At 39.7% G+C, this 24882-nt stretch overlaps 1 protein-coding gene across 4 annotated transcripts in view; it reads right to left on the reverse strand.

Annotated features, from left to right (window-relative positions):
• Nucleotides 1-24882, reverse strand: part of LOC105422581 (uncharacterized) — a 532825-nt gene that overhangs the window by 244900 nt on the left and 263043 nt on the right. The gene's annotated exons all lie outside the window — the stretch shown is intronic.

The following is a 24882-nucleotide window of genomic DNA, read 5'->3' on the forward strand; positions in this document are numbered from 1 at the left end:
TCTCCGCGATATAAGATTTACAATAAATATTTATGAAACTCGCTTCAGCGTGAAAACGTGAAATCATCGTGTTTCACAGCTTTTCGGGAAGCACATTTCCTTTGTTAGCCGGAGCACAGATCTTTTGTCTTTCATCTTCGGCCGTTACCGTGGTTTCCCATATCCAATCAATTTTGTGCTTTCTAAGTAGAGGCCGGATGACAGACAGACGCACCTCGTGACTTATAATCACATTTTCCCACCTCCACGCGTCTCTTACGCACTATGTATACGCCGATAAGAGCCTCAGCCCCTCTGTTAATGGCCAACGTCGAGGCTTTTAGCTAACCGACTCTCTTTTGCCCATCGCCTCTGATCTATTCCTCGGCTAATCTGTTGATTATACGAGGCCGTCTGGCAATACGTTATTGAAACCGATGGGAAGCCTTTTCCCTCCTTCTTCCCATATGTGTAGCTACTTTGGCACCCTTCTCGATCAGACACATATGTATCTCTTGAGGTACTTATAGAAATGTGTTTCCAATCTTTAAGAAGAGTTGGCCAAGCATAACATTACGCATTAGATAAAAATCTCATGCAATACAGACAAAATAAAATATATAAAAAGTTAATTTAAAAACCAACAAATAAAATTTTTTTGTTTCTGTACTGTGCTATTGTATTAAGAGATGTAAAATAAAACATATTAAAAGAAAAAAAGAGATACGTTGACACACATATTATAGGATCAATTAGAACATAAGCTTTTCAATGGCTGGAATGCCTGGAAGAAAAACTCAATTCATTTAGATAGAATATACTGTATGGAACTCTAATACTCTTTCTTCCAGTGAAATAAACGAAGCGAAAAAGAGTGAATCGCCGTTCTTTATTCTCACCCGACGACAGGCGACGGATTGCTTCAGATTCCTGTACATAGACATTGCCAGAGTCCGCGGGGCAATTATCTCGAAGATAGCATCATAGGACTTAACCTACTATCACTTTGGTTTATTGCGAGTTATATTTCAGCACGTGGGAACCGCGTGGAGTTTTCAATGGGACCCGGTGCGAAGAAGGTTGCCCAATGATCGTTCCGATAGCAGTTTCAGAGATCGCCGGAAACCCACTTTTCCATAAAATACAACCGTTCGTATCACTTATCCGTTCAAACCGTATTCGGTCGATGACATCAAAGAGAGAAGCGATTACGAGAATCAAAGACGATTTAGAGAAAAAGCTTTTTATACATGTTTTATTGTATTTATTATATTACACTGTTTTATATTGTAAACTAAAACTATCGGATCGTTTTACGCTCTATAAAAATCTATATTGAGTAATTCCATATTATTTCAACAATCATTATTAATACGGAAATTAATTCTGTCTTCAATATTAATATACATGCAATCGTGCAATTAGTTGATCGATCTGAAATGTAATCAATCCTTTAATGTTTAATGTAATTAGTTGTTTTTTAATAGAAAATGGAAACATCTAAAGTTTCGAATAAAAGCAATTAAATTAAAAATGTCATAATTACACTACAGCAATAATTAAGAAAAAAATGAGATGTCGAAACATGGCCGTCAAAGCGTTATGCGCACTGCCGATTCATATTCATGAAGAGTAAGAAACCGAGCAACTAACGTCTCGTTAGTTCTTTTAAGTGATAATTTATTTATCTTTCTGGAACAGTCTCAGTGTCTGCACGAGCGATCCCAGAGCGGCCGAGTACGACCGAGCATTGTTAATTTCTGACTGCTAATTATGGAAAAATACGGCAGTCGCTCCGCGCTCGAAGATCGACCGCATAACGACAGCGGAAAACCATTAACGTTCCTGTTATTTGGTTTTAGAGTCGGCGCAGTAACGGATGTCTCTGGAAAATTTAATCGAAACACTTGCCGGTCTCATAACGTTGCACTAAAAACACGGGGTGCGCTTCATATTTAAAAACACGTTCGCTATTATTGTAATACTTTAATAGAAGGATGCACGATACGTGTGTGTGTGTGTGTGTGTGTGTGTGTGTGTGTGTGTGTGTGTGTGTGTGTGTGTGTGTGTGTGTGTGTGTGTGTGTGTGAGTGAGAGAGAGAGAGAGAGAGAGATAATTCGTAATAAATAGTACTAATAATTAAAATGCAAATCATATTTTTTTACAATAATATAATGTATCTGTCTTGACATAACGTGGAAACTATGCTTAAAAATTAAAAGCCGATTGATGGATATTTTTAATTATAATAATTGTCAGTATTAGTATCAATATTACACCGAGTCCGCAGTATTCGACGCTTCGAAGAACGCAAAACACGAGGAAGAACGCAGGCACAAAGCGGCGGGAAATAACTTTAAAAAAGTGCGTTTCCCCCGGTTAAACGTAAAAGTCTTAAACGTAACGCGCCGTCCGGCCACTACCTTCCCCGGTCCCCTTTTATCGTACAAAGGGGTAAAACCTAACCTACCGTCCGCCTAACGTATCCCGCTTTTCGTCGCAAAAGAGACCCCCGAGGGTGTGCACGGGGATGGAACCGGGAGAGAAGGGGTGCGGACGACGGCCGTGAGCACACACGGGCGCGCGCACACGAACAAACGGACGGACCGTGCCGACTCTTATGATGGACGTAATTAAAACTTTTACAGCGGCATACTAAAATGCAAATAAAACGATACGCGGGTTCTCTCGGACCCCTCCCTTTGCCCGTGGAGGTATCCACGGCGATAGGTAACACACACGGCCGCGCACGGTTTTTCGCGCGGTGAAAAGGACGGCGTTCGCCTCTCGTCTCGTCTCGCCTCGCCTCGCCTCGCCTCGCCTCGCCTATGCCTCGGAGCTGAAAGGCGTCGGGCGTGGATGCGACATGATAATTACGGCGATAATGACCGCGGACATGAGACCGGGTCGATCGAAGCTGGACTTGGATGCTTCTCCTGTTTCTCCAAAGGATGTGCCCCACCAGCGGCTCCGACATCTCCCTAACGCGCATCACCTGCGGCTCTTCGATCGACTGTCATTTGTGAAGCTATTGCGACGGAATGTCGAATGCGTAACTCGAACGAATTTGAAATAATCAAAAATTGTAAATTGTAAATTGTAAAAAAAAATTGTAAATTAAAACTTCTTATTTGAATTCCTTAGATTTGCAATCTAAAAAAAATTGTTAAACGATCTCTCAACGAAAGTTAAATAAGTATCAAATTCTCGATATTAATTGAACAAGTGTGAAAGCGGTTTCCTGCATTAAACAAATTTGCGGGAACGACCACGGACTCTTTGCACGAGAAAAGTGATTAAGTCGTACTACATGCTACGCGCCTAACGAAAATAGCGCGTAATTACCGCGCGGTTCTTACACGAGCAGATCGTATCAGTGATAGGTAGTTAATGCGGCCGGGCCCGCGCAACAGGGAAGAAGATTGACGAAAAAACACATCGGAGTTAATTAATCCCCTTTATATTCAGCAGCGGCGGTTTTCTAATTCTCACGCTTAATAGCCCGCCCGCGCGGCGATGTGCGTGCGTATGCAAATCGACGGCGGCATAAAAGGAAGGCAAAAATCCGCGAAGCTCAGATTTCTCCTATCGCAAACTGAATAAACTGCCCGACGCGATCGCGCGGGCACCATTGACGCGCCTGCATTTACAGATCGTCAATTAATTCAAGCGTAGTCTCTTCGGCCTGCATTTACAGACACCTCACATCCGGAATTCACCGTAGGTGTAGGTAGGAAGACAGTGAAACTCGCATCAAGTATTCTACGCCCTCGCGGCAAAAACAATTATTAGCGCGTAACCGAAAGGAGAAGGTGATTACTCGTGGTGTAATGACATCGAAATCGGTATGACGAGTACGCTGCACAAAGAGGGCGTTTACGCGAACCTAGTTTGAGGAAACCTAGTCCCTTTAAAAAAGTAGACGGAAGAGTAAAACAACAAAGTGTAACGTTGTTACATTTCCAATAAATAAGCATAGTAACAACCACGATTGTACAACACGTAATAGCTTACGTACAATAAATTATTGTTTTCTTTAAGTCTTTCTCAAATGTTCTTTTTTATCTCATATATAAATATCTTTTATCTCATATATAAAATGTATATATTAGATTTGATTTTTTAATGCTTTTAATAATTCCTCAAGAAGGAGCCCTATTATGTAATAAGCAGTGTATCGATATAGATAAACCGACCACATTTCGTTTTAGAACGATCATCGCGTGTACGTAAGCTCCTAAGTCAAAAGAAACAATAGAAATTCATGAGGGAGGATACCACCGTCGTCCATCCGACGCGAGTTCGCGCATAACGAGGGCCGCTGATTCGGCATCAGCCCGCCAATTAATTCGGCTCAGCTCTTCGGCGCGCACTTACGTCACCCCACGTCCGGAAATCCGCGGCGGTAGTGGAAGATAGCGCGGTCCCGCGCGAGAAGGCGCGCGCGCGAGCGCGCGAGCGCGCTGATTAGCCCAGTGATAATTAGCATACAATAAGAATCCTCGGATAGATCGGACCTGGTAGACGAGCCAGAAAGCCGAGCTTACACGGCACCCATCACTCCTCCCACCAGATATCAATCGCTCACCATCAGCACCCTCGCACCCGTCCGCCACGTTGCGTCTCTTCCCCTTGCACCCTCCCTCACGCTACCTCCGTTCCCTCCGGTTCTTCCCCCTTGCCTTCTCGCTGGGCTCTTGACCGAGTCAGCCCGGCCGTTTGACTTAATCAGTAATCGCTAATTGCCCGGCTGACGCACCTCCGCCTAACGGACGAGGAAACGTATGCAAATCGCGCGGAATTATCTCTCTCCGACAATTAGACGAGTATCCTTGCTCGCGCGTATAATGCCACTTCCGGTTGCGTTAAGTCCTCCGCGCGCCTCTGTCCTCCTTCCATGCGGCGCGCGTTACCGAACATACGTGCCCCATATAGAGACGATTTTATTCTTTCGTTTCTTCGAGGAGTAACGTATCGGCACCTGTGCGGCTTTCATGCATGAAGGAGCACAAGCGAGTCGGGCAAACGATGTGGTGAACGTTGTGTTAGTTATTTTTTTTTTTTATTTTTTTTTTTTTTCAATTCTTTTCTATTCAATGATTTTTCGAACAAATCGTCGATATGATTATGTATCGTAGATCATATAAAGTTATATAAAGATTTAAGTAAAGTAACGACCGAATAAACGCTAGTGAGAAATCAATAAGAATATTTGATGCAATTATACGTTTCGAGAAACAAGTTGAAAACCGCGCGGTGTTCGCTTTTTCTCTTTTTTTTTTTATCCTGTCGACACCGCCACAGGCGTCGATGGTCATCTACGCTCCCATCGTTCGTTATTAATGGAGTGGCCAAATAATTCATGGATAGCGCCCGCTGCCGATTTCGAACCGCCAGCTGCTCTCCCTCGCCGTTCCGTTACACGCCCGCATTTTTTTTCCAGATACATCCGACACGGCTTTATGGCTTCGGCCATTCGCTCGTGTCAGTTGATTGCCACTGATGTCCAATGGCGACCACGACAGTGGCACGGGAGCATGAATATTCATCTGCCTTTCGTAAGGAAGGCTCTCGCGGTTACGAAAGGGTTCGAGGCGTGAAAGGGACGATAGCGAAAGGGTGGAGAGGTCGGATACTAACGAAAGAACGGTGATGGGGGTTGAAAAAGAGGGAGCGAGATAGAGAGGAGAGAGAGAGAGAGAAAGATTGATAACGGATATGCAATGGTCTTTCGCTTTTTCACAATGTTTGCCCCGAACGCCCGGTCGTGGCGATAAGCACGGGGACGCAAACTACACGGCGAGTGCGCCGCCACGTTTTTAATTAATGTCGATAAAGTTCATCGCGGCAAGTCGAGACACCACTGTGGAATTATTCAAAAGCCGTCCGGCCGTGCGCATATTAATTATAAAGTTCTAACGGGGACGCTCCTGTTTACGTATCGGCGCGTCCATAAGCGCGAAAGACGATTGCGCTTTGAGTAAATACTAGTACGGGAATGAAAATAATCGCTACGATTTGTTAAATACACAAAAATAATATCGGCATGCCTAGCTCTAATTTTTTATCATTCGTAACATTTTTTGCGTCCGTATATGTTACATAAAATTTATTCAATTATGTAAAAAAAAATAATAAATATTTTACAATTTATAGATTAATTACGACGAGTATCTTTCTACTTAGATTTCATCAAACTTTTATCTTACTGCATTCTTTTAAGCTTATGCATAAAATTTAATATAATTTTAGATCAATAATAGATATTTCTGACTACAACATTAATGTATAATTTTATCACGCTATTTAATGAGAATCAGTGTAGTAATTACGTGTACTAATACAAATACAAAAATTAAACTGATACTTGATGATAAATATTTCTGTATCAAGATAAGTTTGACACAAAACAAATTGTAAACACGGCATCTATATACAATAATTATTTTTTATTTTCCTTACTTTATAATATATAATTATATCACGCAAGATATCATGTCTTTTTTGAAATTTCATCAAGAAAAATCCGACACATTTTAAAGACATATGAACACCATGTGTTTCTTAGCGATGCTTGACTATCGAGAATACTCCGTAACATAGCTGCCTGCCGTTGCACTTGATATCATTAAGTATGCTAATGGTAATTGCTGTTATAATCAGCGACATCAATCGGGTGCGTATACGTAGAAGGCCTTCATTGAATAATTACACGTCGCTGCGGCGTTGAAGATGAGTCGAGTCGATACACGACGGAACGTTAAGAGGGCCTGCGTGTGCGTGCATGTTTTATGGGTAAACAATGATGGGCGCTACTATACCGGGATTAAAGAGAAATATACAATGTGTAACGAACTGAGAATGCCTCGAGAGAAAAAATGGCGTTATTCTGAATTATTTGAAAAGACACTCTACTTTAAAATTATTTTAAGAGTGATACATTTGTTTAAGCTCGTAGCTTCTTTATTTAGATAATTCTGCTCCTTAAATTTTTATACAAATCAAAATATTTAATAAATTTGAGAGTACGCAGCATTCATAAAACTGTCGACTAATAAACAAATATAATAGTTAAAATATGAAAGGAAATAAAATAGAAAAAGGAAGGCGAGACAAGGACGGGTTAAGGTCCTCGCAATGCGTCCTTCGACGGCAAAGCATCGAAGGGATCGTCCTGAGAAACTTCAATGTATGAGCGCACGTTAGTGCGTACACGTTGCACCTCGAGTCTTAATGCATTTAATTGTTGCCTGGATGCGTAGTTAGCGGTTGGTTAACCATACTGATTACGCCCGATACATTTCTTATGTCGACGTTAGTGGCCGGTAACGTGCTCGGGAAAAGCGTTCGTGTGTGTCGTCTGGAAAAACCCTGGAGGCGATGTATTCGTGTGGCGTTCGAATAAAACACGCTTCCTTTCCGTGCTTACGCTCTTGATAGATGTTTGTCGGCAGGCTTAATTTATACAGACAATTTCCAGATTACAACGTAATCAAGTGTGTGTAAGTGCGTATTTGTGTGTAAGTGTGCACTGTGAGACACGATTGAAAAAAATAATAAAACCCACTAGCCATGTTGAAGCGAGCTTATGTATGTTTAATGTTGCTATCTGCCTCGATAATTACGATCTCGTTAAACATTCGGAATATCTCGTGCGAGACGTTTCGTTTAAAACTGTTTTAAAAGTTGCATGTGTTTGCGCCGTGCATCAATGTTACACGTATTTGCTTGAACTATTTCGCGTGGCAGCTAGCGAGGCCAAGTTTAATTAAAATCGCATTTAATGTGCAAATGGATCCGTAATTGATAGGCACTATTCAAATATCAAGAGGATGTATTTAACACTGCCGAATTATAAACAGCGCTCGTTGTTAACGCAACGCCATCACAAAATTCAGAGACTGATTGCAGATTTATTTATTTTCAGGATAATAATCGTGATTATTTTTATCGTTCCTATCTGATAGATTTATACGCGCATGAATATACATGCGTATTTGTTGAAGTAAAACATCCTCCGGTGCGCCTTCTTTGTTATAATTATCGTCGCAGCCATCGCTCCTCGAAGGGTTCACTATCCTCAGATTGGCGAGGGAGAAACACATTCGTGCGCGACACGCGCACACTCGTAACAACGTACGCACTAAATTGAGTGAAATTTGGTAAGGAAGTAAGTGGAACGTTTCGACACCACGATGTGGAACAACGTTCTGTTAAGAGTGACTACATACCGTTTCCCGGATCAACGATAAGCAACACGAACACGTACGCCCGTGCACGTATACACGCGCGCGCGTGTATACGATGTCGTTAAAGCACAGGATGAATCCCTGATGCCGAGGTCAACCCGTTTCGTTAATTCGTAAGTTACACGCCGAGCGTTACGGTCCGACTTCCTTTTTCGTACGCCGCGGGGGAATCGGCATTTTTCTTGTTTCAAAGGTGAAGATGGCGATGTGGCATTAAAATACAATGGCTGACATAGTGTGAGCGCGCTTGGCTCATAAATAACTCTAATCGGAATCGCTAATTACAGATTACAGTTTGCGCACACGTCTACACGCTACTGTTCCCATTCTCGATGCACGAACCGAATAAGAATTTCTAAGGAAACGTTAGATTTCCAAACAAAGACACACTTTAATAACTTGACAAATTTTCATTTTTATATTTTAACCGCGTGATATCACGATTTGCCCAGTAAGATAATTTTTTTCAATATGTAACTCGACAAATCGATGCGCTGTAATCGAGCAATTTTATTTATTCATGCAAGAGTGCAAGGGAAAATATATTTTAGATTTGTTTCAGCTCGACATAGAGAATAATGTTTAGATTTACATATATATGGATATATAAATGATGTTAGTGTTTTACCAGTTTCGTCCATCTAAAGGTACGTGGTGTAGATAGGAAAATTAATTACAATAAATTTAACAGTAATGAGAGAACAAGAGGAGAATGCGTCATGGTGCCGTACTCCTACGACATGCGCCCACGGTCGTTTCACGAAACGATCGGCGATGTAACGCCGCAGCGTTGTTGGGGCCATAATAATTCATTTACCATTAGTTTATTATACTACGAGGAAAACAACGAGTCCTTACGTTTATTGGTACTGTGTACATTAAGTATAAACCACGTGACATAATACATGAATTATTACATTACCTGTATAGGTATATCATTTTGCATATACTATATTCAATATATACATTAAATTTTATATGTATACAATATAAGATAAATTAAAATAATCCGCGCAAAAAGACGGGATAGAGAGTAGAATAGAAGACGTTCAGACGACGGCGCGATAGAATACGGCGCAATATTCCAAGACAAATCAAAGTAGGCATCCACCGAATGCTCCCGGGTGCAAAATGCAGATAGAACAGAATAGACAGAGCGCGGCATTCGCTCGCGGGTTAATGAGAACGGTTTCAAGCCCCGTTATAGAAGTGGTGACGTCTGCACAGGCGGAAACGGCCTATAGCAGGAAATCGCAGGAGCATGCAGTCAGTCATCGTGTTAAAACAACTACCGTTTTCCTTTTCCGTTATACATTTTTTTTTATTTTCTCTAATAATAAAAATATTTTCAACATGAAAAAAATTCCACAAGACTTTGTTATTCTCAATCGAAGATATGTAGATGAAGATTTCTGGCGTTGAGAAATAATGATTGTATAACTTTGAGGCATAAAGATACACTACTTAGCATGACAGAAACAAATGAGAGTCATGCAGGAGCGCCAGTATTAAAATGAAAGAACTCTTGCAATCGCGGAAGTCATTAAGTATGCGTAATACCTCTCGGTGAAGCCGCAGGGAAAAATTCCAGATTGTAAACATTGATTTAAATTAATTTCGCATATTAAGTGTACTTATCACCGTTGCAAAAATTTTTCTCTTGAGTTTTATTATTACATCATCCCTCGCAAACAATCATGATTTAAAAGTGCATAATACGGTAACATCAATTTTAATATTTAAGAATAAAATAAGAATTTGAGGATTAATTTCTGAAATATATGAACGGTGGACTATTAATATATGGATTTTGATCTTGAACCTTTCATCACACACCGGCATCCAAATTTAATCCCCGATTAATTGCTGCTTCTCGCGTAATCATCCATTACGCGTAGATCGTCCGCTGAATAATGTATGCTAACCGGCCGAAAGCAATGTGCAAAATAATCTCTCAGCGGCGTGCCAACGGTCGAATTCCATTCCCGTCAACGAAGGATTAATTATCGGTGCGTAACACGGTTCATCTAAGCCGGCCTGAGGTTACACCGCGGTTTGAAATCACAGCGTTTACAAAGTGTCGGCGATAAACCTCTTGCGGACAAGGCGGTAGGACGTGAACGCTGAGAAACAGCAGCCGAGGGTTGCGTTAGAGGAGGTAAGAGAGGGATAGATCGGTCGATTAAACGCGAGACCGCTGAAATTCCGTATCAATTCGTCTATCGACGAAGCGTCGTGATTCCTGAAGGGTGGAGTCGGGCACATTCCGCGGCACGCCGAGTGTTTGATAACGAACACCCTCTCGTAGGGTGTCCTTTCAAAAACGAGACGGAAGGTACTTTGTTCCGTTTAACAATTGATTGAAATTATACGCTAAGATGTAGAAAATGGCTTTCTTAGACTGGCAATTCTTTCTTCACGACGTTTAATTATGTATTAAATGTATTTTTTTAATATTAAAACATATTCTATTCTAGAAATGTCACTCAATTTATTACAAATATGACTTTGTGGAAGAAAGATCTTTATATATATTAAAAATTTTATATTATATATAAACATTTTTAATAAGTTTATTTTCAAATTATAATGAGATTAAAATTTGTATTTCTTTATTAACATATATAAACATATGTTAATAAAGATAAATGATAAAAACTTCTCAATAGCAATGGATATGCAAATACAGATATAAATAGAATTTAATTATAGCGAGAACAAAGTAGATATATTAAATATGATGAATACAGAATCTTGACGCGCCTTAAAGTCAGATTAGAACGAGCTACGAAGAAGCGCTTGCCATCGACTCGTCCACTTCCTCCCCATTTCCGACAATTGTCACGAACGAATGGGTATCCTCGGGAAATGAGAAAGATAATAAAGGAGCGTGACGTAAAATAAAATGTAAATATGGGCATGAGGGGATGGAGGAAAGATAGGGCATCGGAGAGACGATGGAAAGAGGTGTAGAACGAAAGATGGAATGGGAAAAAAGAAGGTTAAAAAAATGACAGAAGAAAGACGGGAGGAGGACGGAAAAACGCATCGACCAATAGTGCCCGCAGGCAGGCAACCCAAGAGCCGACCACTTATCTATAGGAGCAACATCAGAGAAGCTCTTGGCTGGTTGGTTGGTTGGTTGGCAGGAGGCAAAGAAGTGCCTGGCGTGAGGAAGACGCCAAACCAAAGTGGAGTGCGCAAGAGATACGAAAAAGATAGGTTGGGGTGGGATAGGGTGAGTGGGTGGGTTGACGGAGGGGAGGGGAGGAGGCAAATGATACCTCCTTAGGCAATTTTAATTTTGCAGGAATCACTGTTGGGGCTAATAAGAATAAAGAGATCTCCGCGAAGCGCTTTCTTTCTCCTTTCCTCCCTTGCTTCTCTCTCTTCATCATCGTCTTCTCCCTTTTCACCCCCCCCCTCTGACCGGTCGAGCGAGGTACATCGTCAGCCACCAGCGACATTATACGACCGTGTCGACGACCCGTGTACCGAACCGCGTCTATGTTTGATTTTCTTTCCTCTGGTTTTGCGTCTTTACTTTCTCTTTTTCTTTCTTATATTTCCCTCCTTTTAATCTCTTTCTGAAGATGATCTGTTTCTCATAATATATACATATTGCAATCTGTATTTCAAAAGTGATTAAAAAATACTTATCTTATGTGTGGAGATTTCTAAAATAGTTTCGTTAAGTTTCGATATCAGTCTCCGTATTTTACGACAATTCATAACACAAATATAACCAGACACAAACTTTGAATTGTAATGATCACACATCTAAAATTTAGAATTGAAGTTTACGCGACAATCGAGCGAAGTCACGCGAGTCCTATCGTCACGCTGAATGAAGCAAGAGAGGGCAAGCTGAGAGCTGTCAGAAGCATGTACGCGCGAATAGAACGATGATTTTGTTCCGGATCAAACCATTCTGAAGCCGAAAGGAAGGGAGGATGGGCAGAGGTAGGAGCAGCACGCGAAAGGGTTAAAGTGTGCGGAGGCAGGGCGGCACCGGTCGTGGTATGAGGAAGATTCACGAAGAAGGGCGACGAGAAACGATGCGGCAACGCGGGAGTCGAGAAGGAAGAGGGTGAAGAGGGTAAGTAGTCTACCGGTGGGGGCGACTCTCCACCATGAAAAGGGGGGCCGGGGGTAGGAGACATATTTATTTGACATGCGACGCGACTGCACCCGAGTTTCATTAATTGAAGATCGCAGGAATGAGCATGGCAGACAGCGCCGGGACAGACACACACCGTATGTGCACACGTACGTGCCTCATGTTCTCCGTCGCGCCCTCAATCCCTTACCCCCTATTCCCCTCCTGCCCACATCCCCCCTCGTATCCTTTCGATGTTCCCGACCACCCTCCCCCTCCCTTCTCCCACCTCCCTCTTTCCTGCGTATGCACGTGCTCGCGGAAACAGCAAATGAGGACTCGTCGTTTCTCTGACATTTGAGCATTCAAGTTTGTCTCGATCTAGGCCGCAGAGAAATCCACTCGTCTCTCCTTGCCTCGCCCACCTTTTTTCTCATCCTGCTGCACCCCCGGCTGTTACCTCTCGCCTACCCTCCCTTCGTCTCCTACACGAAGCCCACGAAAGCCTCCGTCCTACGGGTTTCGCTTCGGGTCGGTTCTTCTTTCCATACTGTTCGTCCTCTTTGGATGAATTTAACGGATGACAGCTGATACGAAACCGTCACGAGTGGTTGGCTGTAGGCTGTTTGCTCCTTTTTCCTTCTTTCCAATCTTCCTCTCTCTTTCTCTCTGTCAGTCTTTCTTCATCTGATCTGATTTTTCGACTTTGCGCTTTTCGACGCTAATCCGTGTTTCACTCCATCTTCGTCACCGAAACGCGACATCGCGTTTATCTCATTTCCAACGTATTCCCGTTCTTCGACATTGTCGTTGTCTTTCTCAATTGTCACTGTCGTCCTTGCGACATGTCATGTCGTAATCGAAAACGGTGACCGTCGAATTCATGACTTCGGTTATGTCGAACGAGCGGAGAAGCGTTTGATTAAATCTTTCTTGGGTCGATGACGTGTCTGTGCGAGAGCAGAGAAGAGTGAGGATGTGGGTGGTAGTGAGGGAGGTAAGATGTGTTAGGGAATGAAAGGTGGAAGGTGGCAGTAGCGACGTGGCGATATCGGAGATGGCGGAAATTTCATTTACCCCTCGTAGAGTTATCTAAGAGCAATACCGGGTGGCCTTAATGAAACATTCAGTCGCGAGAATAGCTCAGCAATCTCGAAGGGTCGCGGGTAAGGCGGGAGAGGGTGACGCGGGCTTTGCAAGCTGCCCGCTCTGTCGCCCTGATACGAGACAGAGAAGCGGAGTGCGATAGCAAGAGGGATGAAGAGAGTGTGTGAGAGTGAGACAGAGAGGAATGGGTCTGATTCCCGGCAATGCAATTGCACGTTTAAAGTAGCGTTCCCCCGTTTATTTCGACGTTCAACGTTCATCCCTTCCCTCACTGTGTTGGGTTTTCATTTCAGTCCGGGTCAAAATCGACCCAAACCTCTCTAGCTGTCGTACTCGAGCGTTGATGAAAATCGATAATTCCTACTTTTTAATAAGATGAACCGAGTTAAGTAATAAGAATTCAAGAAAAAGATTTGGTCTTAATTTTAAAACTGACAAAAGATGTGTAAAATCTTAAAAATAACCGCGAAAACGACATGCTTCTGATTAAATGAGAACATCGAACATAACACATATATTAAAACGTCCCCATTTCGGGAGCAATGTAATTCTCATTGCAACTTCGACAAACGCTTGATTAAAGCACGTTCCAACGTGCGTTAAGGAGCAAAAAGGGAATTCGCCGAATAATCGCAAATGTAGATATCATTGCTCATTAGTCCGCACGAAAGAGTGAGCTTCAGCCCTTGTTATACCGGCCTCAGGTACATAGGAATAGGAGCACCACGGCCGCCGGCGAAAACAGAAGCCGGAAATAACGACCCGCGCAATTATTCCATAATGTAGTCCGCATAGCTGAACTCCGAAGAAAATTAGAGGGGCGGCCCGGGCTCGACCAGAGGAACGAGCGAACGAACGAGAGTTCGGCGTATGTGACGAGCGGAAGACAAGGACAATCGGTGAGCGATGGCAGAGCGAGAGGAGTCAGGCGCAATGGAGAGCCCGGGCACAACTTTCCCGTTTTATCTCTCAATTCGCATTCCCGCAGTAGACGAATGCTCAAACTACAAGCTCGTGGAACCGAGCCTATCTAACGGTGGGTCTCCTGTGATTAAAACGTAACTACCTATATCTACATCCCCATCTAGACTTTGTTACAGTTGTCAAATACTAGTCTTTGAGCGTCTAATTTTTCGAATGAGTCTTTTGCGTTATTAGCTCACGTAAATTATATTTCTCTATATATTTGTACATAATTTTTATTTAAAAATAATTATCTAAGGTAAAATAAAGAAGTTTTTATATATATTGTATATGGGTTAGTTATGTAAATTATATTTATAACATTGTCTTTCTTCCAATCAACATTATTTTTCATATGTGAGAAGATAAGAAAATATACCGTGAAAATATGTTACTGTGTCTCTTTTATACACTGATATATAAATTTTTTTTTTATTCTCTTTCCCTACTTCAAATGATTAAAACTGCGTCTGTCTAAAATTTTACTTTTCACATCATCACATTATATGATATACTTCATCGAAATTATTTCTAAGATCTTAGAATTCCCTATCGAATAAAAAAGATTTAGATGATTGCAGATTAATCATTCTCTCTACGAGAGAAATGAAAAGCAAGCATCACTAAGGAAACTTGTTCGTGGCGACGCACTACCACGTTAACTTTGGAAATCTCCAATTAAGCAACACCGACACATCGCGAGGATGCGAACATATACGTTACAGAGGAGTGACAAGGATTGCAGAGCGAGAGACCGCGATGTGGCACCTATCGAAGTGTTCTGGGATCCGTCCTTTTGAGACGAGACCGACGTGTCGCTTTAATCCCACCGTGTAATTACGCGCGTCAGCGACGTATCCAGCGTGCTCCATTCGCAAGTATACGAATAAAGGTAAAGTCGGTCGACCGTAGGATGACGAACGGAGGTGGTAAATTGGGAATGAATCGCGGAAAAGGCGCAATTTAATTTTAATCTGCGACGTCCATTAGAAATGGTCGATGCGATACTAATGGGCCGCAAAGTACGTCGAGCATTGCACGAAACAAGTTACGTTGAAAAAACAGTCAAAAACGTCTTCTAATCGCTTTATAATATCAAAGGACGCGATAATAGTTAAAGTATAATATTTCATTCTCTATTGCATATTAAAAAACATAGATATATGATGCAAAATCGGTCCGTAAAAATGTTTCGTTTATCCAAGATGTACAGTTATGAGTAATTTAAAAAAAAAAAATGTATATATATATATATATATATATATATATATACATAGCAGAAAATTCATTAATTTAAATTATACAATTATTTCGTTGATGAATTAAAGTATAATTATGTTGGTATCTTAAAAAATACTGCCTAATTAAAAATATGAGTAATTAATTTATATAAAAATGTTGGTATGTTTAAATAACTCACAACAGTTAATTCACAACAGTTTGAACAAATTTATAAAACAATCAACTGCAATTATATTTGATTCTACTTCATTAGAGACTACTCTTCGCGCGGTTTTACAAGATAAGCTCTCTCATATTCTTGACACCGTCGGTGCGTCGCCACGATCATCATCCAGCGCGTATCTGCCATCATCATGCAAGTCCTCGTTTTCGATGCAAATTAACTCGTTTACTCGAAATTCTCTCGCGCATCGGACGGCGTGGTGTCTCTCAGCAGTTTTATTTTTCTCCCTCGCGTGTCTTGTCCTCCGGTTTCTTTTCTTTTCAGATCAGCGGAGAAATAACGTGGTAAGCTGAGGTGCGTCCTCGAAATCACACCACTTTGACGTCTGCCTTTAATTATTTCTTTTCCTCGCAACATCGACTTCAATGCGTCATATATAAGTTAAACGACGTTAAGACACTAACAACAAAAAACACTGAAATGTAATTTAGATGTATATGCATTATGCAATTATTATTTTGATATAACGTGCACAGGGCAAGGAGGAGAGGGGACAATTTTTTATATCACAATCATCAACTGATATTTTTTGAGTTAATTCTAATCTATCGCCAGATAAAAATTATATAACAAAATAAACAAATTTTTTTAATTAATAAAGATTGAATTTTAAATTAATTGTAAAATTATTATGTAACATAAAAATATATTTCTGAAAAACTGTAAACATAAATTTTGGTTGCATAATATAATCTATGCGTTATATTAATTTAATCTATATTATAAATCTGCATCTTTTTATTAATTCTACATTACGATGTATTTCTCGACAATTTTTTATCAACAATCAACTAAACTCACAGTTATGTGTAAACATGTAATAATCTTATAATCTTACAAGATCATTACAGATTTTACATTGTACTTCATAATCTTATATTATTTTCTTTTCGCTCGCAATACGCTAAATAGTCTTTTGTAAACGATAACTTTTCACACGTGTGGGATGTCGTTATCAAAGACCTCACATTCTTAAAACAGGCGCTATTACAGTTTCCCTGTTACACAGACACCACGTCGACATTTCAGATACAATTCGTCCCCTGTTTCCTTCTCGATGCACCGCATACGAGTCCGCGTTTGAAATATACAAATGCCTTCCAAGGATCACAGGGGGGGCTACGTTTAGAGCAGCCAACGCGGCGTCGTTGTGCGAGTGTCGTAACGCGTTGCGAGAGAAACGTTGCACGGCGCTGTCTATAAATGGACGTATGGATGGATATGCCGGCGCATGACGGCGAAATCAACCCTCAGAACGCGGCTATATAGAACGGTATAATCGACGACTCTTTAAAAGAATGTGCCCATACAGATCTGGATTTGCGCCACCCTCAACGGCCTGCACGCAGCGAAAGACAAAACACTGAATCTTCATTCTACCGTGTGTTCCGACACACCAAGCCTCCCGCCTTCTCATTCTTTCTGCAGCCTATCCTCCTATCTCTTACTCCCTTTCTTCCGCAGTCTCTCCCCCGTTTTCAAGGCCTAATGCAGCTCACAATTCGCGATCGCAATTTTCAATTTCCGCCGACTTTTCAATTAGACTAAGAGGTGCCGCTGTACCGACTCGAGGAAACGCGGCAGCTCCTTCGCGACAGGTTCCCGCTGCCCCTCGTCCCTACCAACCTACCGGGATGGCACACCAGCACCACGACGATATCGCGAATTGAAAAGTGCTGGGGATTCCTCTCCACTCTTTCTGCTACCTCGAGTTTCTGTCACGTCCGACTAACCGAACCACGTCGATGTGACGCCCGACACGACCGGAAAAAGCAACGTCTCAAAGGAAGTAACCTTCGCATCTTAATAGTATAAAAAAAATATCTTTTTAATAAAAGACTCAATATCATTATTAATAAAAATATTTTAATAATAGTATAACGAAATGCTTATTAATTGTTCTGTAATTATGCCTTTGGCAACAATTTATACAAACGTACTTTCATACATACATCATCTTATAAGAAAGTATTCATAATCATTGATCGTCATGTTACATCAGTATTATGTTTTTATTAGATGTTCTAAATATAAAAAATTAAAAATTCTTTCTCGTACGATCTATATGCCGTACAAATAAAGTCGTTGCGTTTATCAAACGCAATCGTTGCGACGTTCTCAACAATCTACAATCTGTCTCGAAAAGAGATTCCTCTTCGAAATCCTACCGAAAGACTCGATGGGAGCAGACGGCGTGTCGTATTCGTGGCTGCCACCACGTGAAACGCGGGCCGGGACAGGGAAGTAATAGATAGGTTTGTAATCCATCGAGAGCTCGAGGCGTTTAGGAATGAGATATTTTGGAAGGGGTTGGCGATATCGGCAGTCTGCGAATGAAATGGCGCGTCTCCCGATTCTCGACGTGCCCCGAGGGGGCTTGCTGCCGAATCGAGCCGCAATCCATCCCCGTCCCTCTTGATTCCAGCTACCCCCTCGACTGAAGTTGTCTCCGTAAAGACGAGTCAGAATTGTCCCAAATTTCTACCATTCTACTGAACTCACTCGTTGCTATTCGCGGCATGTATATAAAAAATACGTTTTGTGCTTTTATGTTCTTCCTATTTTATATTTTAATATATCATTATTGTAACGTACGAATATTTTTATTTTACGAAAATCTTAAAAATTAAGTTCTCATATTACATGTTTTATTATTTTAAAAGCTAAATATATTTTCTTTCATCGAGACATTGTTTGCGTCTTGTTATGTTCTTCATTATATCAATAAAACCGACATTTGCTTTTAATAGCAATTTAAAAACGGCAACAATGGCATATTCAACGATCGTTCAGATTCACATTACAACCTCGTTATACAACCTCGCGGCAAAAACCTGGAGTGAAAACCTGTCTAGATATTTATTCATTGCAGGTCGATTTGCACATTTGTTACAAAAATCCGTCTGTGATACTTATATAATATGAAACTTATAATATGTAAATACTTAATTTAATTTAATTTTTAATAATTAGATATAACATTTATTTTAAATATATATATATATATATATATATATTTAAAATAAATAAATATATATATATATATATATATATATATTAAGCAATTTCAGCTTATTTTTATTTAACTCATTAAGTACTGACATTTCCAAATCATATTCAGAGGAATATTTCCAGAAAACAATGTTGAAAATTACTACCTGAATGAGATATACTGGAATACCGGAATAAAGACAGATGGCATTGAAAACGATCATATTGTTCGACATGATAATATTTGCCGCCGAAAATAACGCTGAAAAATCACGAAGAAATAGAAAGATGGGGCGGGGAATGTGTTCATTCAAACGCGGACAATGCAAGAGAGATTCATCTGCCTGCCGGTGCCACTCTGATTCTTCCATCCATTCTTTTTGGCCCTGCTTCCATTGACTAATGTCATGTGGTACACGTCGAATTAAAAGTTTGGTTTACAATTCCGTTGCTCTTTTCGCAGGACATTTTATAACTAATATCCGATGAAAATAATTTATTGGAAATATAATTTTTGTAATTTATATTATTTAGGATATATGTGTGTTTTGTATATAAAAATATATACATCTTTACATAAATTCATCAAAAAATTTGTTCAAAAGTCTTTTAGCAATGTGAGAAATCTGCGTAAGATATTGATAATTAATAGACACAGTGCAAATAAAAAAATATTATTACCTAAATAATTTTTTTCAAATTTTCAATATATTAGAACAATATATATTTGTATTATATATATCTTGGCAAAAATTTTCTTGAAATTTCTATCATAAGGAACAAGTCTTCTATTTCATAATATTATCTGACGACAAAAAATCAACGAGACATGCTTAACACAATTTCTTAATATAACATTCGGTTATAAATCCATACTGTTCGGATACGGTAAATTCAGTTCGTCGCATCACATTTAGCGGGATCATCAACGGGAACGGTAGGCAATATCGGAATTATTGTGATTCGCAGAACGCGCACGGTACGCCCGAGGGCGAGCAATCTATACGAGAACCAGACATTACTCCATCGTGGCTTGGATTTGAATATTGCGGTAGCAATACCGCTGCAGGCTCTAATAGTTACTGCGAATGGCACGTGCACATCCGTATGTATGCACCCTGCTACGCGCCGCACAATGTATCTAGAAGTATAAGACGAGTTATAAATGGTTGGATTGTGTTGCCTGCTAGCGAAACTGTAGCTCGTTCTGATGCGTTGAAAATTACAAGACTCCTGTAACAATATCTTCAGGCCTGTACGCGCAGTCTGTATATTAATTATCAACGCCACAATAACGCCTTTCGTTACCACGGATTTCTCAAATCAACCAATTCAAAGCCATCATTCAGCGTAGATTCTTTCTATAATATATCTTTTTACACACACACACACATATATATATATATATATATTTGAAAATTATTTAATTCAATCTATTTGTCCTAAGATAATTTTTATACTTTAACGACCAAAATTATTTGTGTAATTTAGATATAACTATTAAAAATAATGTCAGAATTTTCAATATTTAATATACTTCCATGAAATGATACGCCAATTTCACATACACAATTATTTATAATTATTTATAATTTAATCTGTTAACAAACTTGATAATTAACAAACTTCATTTCTTAAGAACATCTGAAATAAGATTAATGCTGCTATATAAAGATATAAATATCTCTCGTACAAATACATCTCGCATAAATTCTCTCAGTCATAATTTTCTTAACTCTTAACTTTTTTAAGATATAATTCGCGCCTGTAACACGACGACACAATTTTCGTCGGATTATAAAATAAATTGATCAGAACACTATATCGGTTTACTGCAAAACGCGCTGACGCTTTGACTGCACAAGACACGAGAGAAAAGCGCGACCTTAATCCTGGCCACCTTATTTTTAGGGCGTCGAACCGGCTGACTAGCAGTCACGATGGGAACGTCAAAGCCTGATTGAGATGGAATCGGAGAATAAAAGAGTTGTAAATAAGAGATAAAAGCAGGCCGTATGAGTGAGACGCCGGAGTGGCTGGTCGTGTCTAGCCCGGACAAAGTGTGGTTTTATTGGGACGTAAGGGGGCACCGTCACAACGATAATCCGCATTTATAGCTTATAAATGATTTTAACCCCCGTAAAAATGCATTAGCCGTCGCCGAGGTGTGCCGCACGTACGGCGCCGGTAACGACGTTTCAACGACCCGCACGTATTACACACATATTACGCACAATGTGTGCGCGTCACGCGTGTATCGCGCGCCTGAAGGAACCACGATATCGAGTGGCACATTTCTGCAAATGTAAGTTGGCTTTTAAGGAACTATAAAGTAGTGCGGCGTCCCTAGAAGAGTGGCTTTTGTGACCGAGTCTCGCGAGGAGAGGACCGAACGTTAAAAACCACGTGCACCCGTATAAGCTCGAGCAAGTAAAGATTATTAAGATTTGTTTTCAGTTCTGTACAACGTGTGTATTTAAGATTATATCGAGTATTAACACAATTAATTTTTTAAAAATATAGATTAATGGTTGGCAAATTAATATTCCAAGGGTAATTATAATTTTAATAATATCAGTCGCGACATACGAATAAATTATTAATCGAGATAGCAAGAATAAAGAAAGCGTTAGTTATTGTTAATATCTTATCCGATTTATTCGGTACTTAACTCGTAAATCAATTATATAAAATTTAATTATATTGTGATAATATTTAATACATTATCTTTTTCACACGTAATTCTAAATTCATATGTCAATTATGTAATTTAAAACTATAATTTTTAAGAAATTTTTTTGTGTGAAATATAATAATATCGATATTAATTCGAATGAATTGCACGAAAAGTATTCTCATCATCAAAGTATTACAAGTGTATTATTACATTCTGCAGTGATATATAAGAAAATAGAAATTGATTCATCCAAAAAAGAAATTGAATAATCATATCGTATTTTATATATATATATATATATATATATATATATATATATATATATTGGTATTTCATAAATGCATTAAGCTTGTGATTATTTTATCGAAAAACGCAATTATTTTAATATTATTAAAAAAAATAAAATTTTTTTTAATATTCTTAAAAAGATAATATATACGAAAAAAAGAATATGAAAAAGCAATAAATTAAAAATCGAAAGAAAAAGAAAAATATTTCACATATTTTGAATAATAGAGCTTTTATAAAATAAGCATTTGAAATCTGTTATTTAAATATCATCTTATAAGCATATTAGAATTATTTAAAATAAAAAACTTTAAACACGAACGGTTTAATGACTTACATTTTGATGAAATATCAATTAAAACTATACTCAGCTAAGAAGTGGAATTATGTATAATCAATGTGGGACAATTATGTATTATCACTATTAAAATATTATACAATTGTCGGGTAACACCTGTAATGTTATATGTATTATCTACGCAAAATGTATGATATATTACATATATATTACAAAAAATGGTTTTCTTTTATCTTTCCCATAATTGAATTGAAATAAGATTAATATATATTTATTTTTGCTAATTATTTTTTATAATTAAAATCTTATTATGTGTATTGAATTTTATTTTGAAAGATATAGAAAAAGGCAATTGTTAATTAGCAATTGATAAAATAGTGAAATATGTTATATCTAATAACGAAATAAATTTCATCTTATAAACTTTGTATATGTATATGTATACAGATATGTATACCTTCGTATGCATGATGCGATGATGCATCTGTTGCTTCTAGTCGCACCTTCCGCACTTTAACTAACAAACAGTATACGCTCGCAGTTTACGGTAATTACTCGACACAAATAAATAAACATACATTTCAAAATTAATCAAGCAAGTTGGCCGTAGGATGTAATATCCAACTAGTATCCAAAAATATACAAGTTCACTTTATTGTTCGTTTGGGATATCTTGGTTAAACATATTTCGCGAAATTACACATTTTGACAATCATCGATGTACGAGAGTACAAATTTTTATTATGTAATTTATAAACATTAAAATATAATATTAATTAAAATTTATATTTTTGCTAATTCAATATGTTAAGATGCTTCTTGACTCGAATTAATTTATTCTGCTTCCATGACGTTTCATCAATGACAAAAACTTCACAGATTGTTCTGTGACAATTTCATCCTGATACTGCAAAATATTATGCAAGTCAATTTAATTAAGATTCATTGAAACTTTCAAAATTATACAATTAAACTTCAAATTTGCACGAGCGAAACGTAAACGTGAAATATTATGATAATATTAATATAAAATATTCGATTGACCTGTTTATTAAATCATATCACGTTCTAAGATTATTTTTCGTCAATTTCTTCTGCAAAAATGTAATTAAAAAAATAAATATATAAATATAATATTCGAGCCTGAGCATTCAAGAGTCGAAGTAACGAGATCGGTGGTTAGCATGTCTTTTGACAGAACGGACAACAATGGGGAGAACGTACTCCAAACCGTTTCGTCAACAGCAACTTTCATTCCGCAAGTTGATTCCAGCAGTCCCGCGAAAAACGAGCAAGGAAATTTCGGCGATTTCATTTTATACGAACGCAAGGATGGTCACGCTTGCTTTCGGCGCCGAGGTACAGCGCGGATCGCGTCGCGTCCGCATCGGTTGGTAGGTAGGTAGACACAGTCAAGTCGGGTGGAGAACGGTGGGAGGACAACGTCGTCGACGCGTGCACCACGTAGGATGATAGCCAAAAGCGGTGGTTGGCAGGACAGGGGAACGTGTCACGCGATCCGTGAGTAATTCGCACGAGCCGAGGCCCGCCCGCCTGCCTGCCTGTTTAACAGAGTGTTATAATCTATTTACGTTAACATTACCAACGTTTAACGTGGTTGCTCCGCATCCCCGGGGTCAGAGAAAGGGGTTGGTTGCGGCGGAGGTGGCGGCGGCGGTGGCGACAGCGACAGAGGCGGTGGAGGTGGAGGAGACGGAGGTGGAAGGTTGCTGTTCGGAGGAGGGCTCTGTGCTCTTTCCGTCTCTCTTTCTCTAACCCTCTCTATCCCCCCCCTCTCTCTCTCTCTCTCTCTCTCTCTCTCTCTGTCTCCCTCTCTCTCTCTCTCTCCCCCTTTTTGACTCTGCAGCAGACAGCACTCAAGAATTGTCGCGGGCACGTTAGGGCTTTTGGAAACAAGCGTTAATTCGTGTGGTCGCTCGCACACGCATTAACCGCAGCTCTCTGCATGCTCTCTATAAATATATATCTATCCTTCTCACTCTATCTCTCTCTTTCTCTTTCCCTCTCTTTTTTTTCTCGAACGTAGTTTTATATCTACATGTATCGTTCCATAAATCTCGATTCATCGATCAAATCAGTCAGATTCGGAAAGATGATAAAAATGATCCATAAACGCTTGAAACGAAGTGTCGATCTAGTCAATTTGATTCCTATAAAAGGTAATTAAACAGTGTATCGTGTGAGAACATTAAGTCGTGATATAAAGGTGTCTACGAAGAAATGATTATTTCACGTGTTCTCATAATAAACCAAACGATATACAAGCAATTAACGAGCCAAAGGTGAAAACTGAGAGAAATTATGCGGTTCCACGGTATTAGCAATGTGAGTACGCAGCATCATCCGTGGAAGTTCAAGTGGCAAGCATTGTACGTGTCTACCGGAGCCAGCAGTTCGTCCATGAACGGATTACGGACGCTCGAGCCGGCGGGAGGAGTAGAATCCCATGCCCTGACAGAGCGAGGGAACACGTATACGTTCCGTTTGAACGAGCCTGTAGGCAAAGAGGACTCCGAGCGTGTACATCCACGCTCGGCGTATGCACGACAATACGGACTAAATGCCCGGCTCCCAACCAAAACCGCCAACTAACTGTACGAAACGTCCTGAAACTTTAGACGCGATTATCTGGAGGTTACGTCGTAACAATTATGAGGCTGCCACTCCGCGAAATCAGGAGACGGCTAACTTGTTTGCGCGCGCCCACCTATCGTCTTTGTGTCACAGATAATTTTCGTGGACGC

This window comes from Pogonomyrmex barbatus, unplaced genomic scaffold, assembly GCF_055798465.1.
Source record: "Pogonomyrmex barbatus isolate J1 unplaced genomic scaffold, ASM5579846v1 scaffold2, whole genome shotgun sequence".
Classification (NCBI taxonomy): Eukaryota; Metazoa; Arthropoda; class Insecta; order Hymenoptera; family Formicidae; genus Pogonomyrmex; species Pogonomyrmex barbatus.